General features: G+C 45.0%; 1 protein-coding gene across 1 annotated transcript in view; it reads left to right on the top strand.

Annotated features, from left to right (window-relative positions):
• Positions 1–1,740, top strand: part of pcdh15b (protocadherin-related 15b) — a 606,743-nt gene that overhangs the window by 284,137 nt on the left and 320,866 nt on the right. The window lies entirely within an intron of this gene.

Genomic DNA, 1,740 nt, shown 5'->3' on the forward strand with positions numbered 1-1,740 from the left:
CAATGGTATCAATGTGGATTTCACAAGCTTCAAAATCTCCCCTCCCCTCACCGCATCCCAAAACCAGTCCAGCTCGTCCCCGCCTCCCTAACCTGTTCTTCCTCCCACCTATCCACTCCTCCCACCTCAGGCCACACCCCCATCTCCTACCTACTAACCTCATCCTGCCCCCTTGACCTGTCCGTCCTGCCTGGACTGACCTATCCCCTCCCTAACTTCCCACCCACACTCACCTTTACTGGCTCCATCCCCGCCTCTTTGACCTGTCTGTTCCCTCTCCACCTATCTTCTCCTCTATCCATCTTCTATCCGCCTCCCCCTCTCTCCCTATTTATTTCAGAACCCCCTTCCCCTCCCCCATTTCTGATGAAAGGTCTAGGCCCGAAACATCAGCCTTCCTGCTCCTCTGATGCTGCTTGGCCTGCTGTGTTCATCCAGCTCTACACCTTGTTATCTCAGATTCTCCAGCATCTGCAGTTCCTGCTATCTCTAACACAGCCACTGGTTGGCCAGCAGCACTTACTGTGTGGGATATTCACTCCTGAGATCTGTTTGCCTTCCTAATTTTGTCTTTTAATTCTACCATCTTTGCATACTTTGACCCTTATGTTTCTGTGTTCTGTGCCACCCTCTCACTTTTGTTATCAATACCATATCCTTGCCAATCTTGTATGTGTGTGCGCAGATCTCCCCACAATTTTTGAAGAGGGTTGATAGAGGTGCTGCTAAATTTACCATAAAACATAGGGCAGAAGTAGACCATTCAGCAAATTGAGTCTGCTCCGCTATTTAATAAGATCATGGCTGATCCAATAATCCTCAACTCTACTGTCTACACATTCCCCATAACCCTTGATCCTCTTGCTAATTCAAAATCTATCCATCTCAGCCTTGAATAAACTTAATGACTCAACTTCAACAGCCTTCTGTGGTAAGGATTTCCACAGATTCACAATTCTCTGAAAGAAGAAATTCATCCTCGCATCTCTTAAATGTGTGACCTCTTATTCTGAACACTTGTCCTCTGATCCTAGAATCACCAACGAGGGAAAACAATCTTTCTTCATCTACCCTGTCAAGTCCCCACAAAATCTATTTTGTTTCAAATTTGATAAATAAGTTCCAGCAAAAGAGAAGGGATAAATGATACCATGGACAGGTAACTTCAGAGTGGATATGATGGAATAGTCAAATAGTCATAGAATCCCTACAGTGGTGGAAGGAATTTGGCCATATGGCCCATCAAGTCCACACTGATCCTCCAAATAGCATCCCACCCAGACCCATCCCCTACCCTATAATCTTGCATTTCCTATGGCCAACCCACCTAGCCCTCACATCCCTGGACAATATGGGCAATTTAAGCATGGCAAATCCACCTAACCTTCTCATCTCTGAATTGTGGGAGGAAACCACATAGACAGGGAGAATATATAAACTCCACACAGACAGCCACCCAAGGCTGGAATTGAACCCAGGTCCCTGGTGCTGTGAGGCAGCAGTGCTAACCACTGAGCCAAATGATTATATAGCACCACCACTATAACAACAATTGGTGCTAAGTTCACTTATTAAAACTTTGATGATGTCATGAAGGAAAAGAACAGATCCACACCCACATTTTTTTAGTCTTATTTGCAACTGACCTGATAATAAACCTGGGAAAGGCAGGTTTATAATAAGTCACTTTGTGTTCAATTGGAATGAATAACTTGCAGTGGTCAGAAAGGTCATTTTGGC

Source organism: Rhincodon typus, chromosome 20 (assembly GCF_021869965.1).
Source record: "Rhincodon typus isolate 14 chromosome 20, sRhiTyp1.1, whole genome shotgun sequence".
NCBI classification, from domain to species: domain Eukaryota; kingdom Metazoa; phylum Chordata; class Chondrichthyes; order Orectolobiformes; family Rhincodontidae; genus Rhincodon; species Rhincodon typus.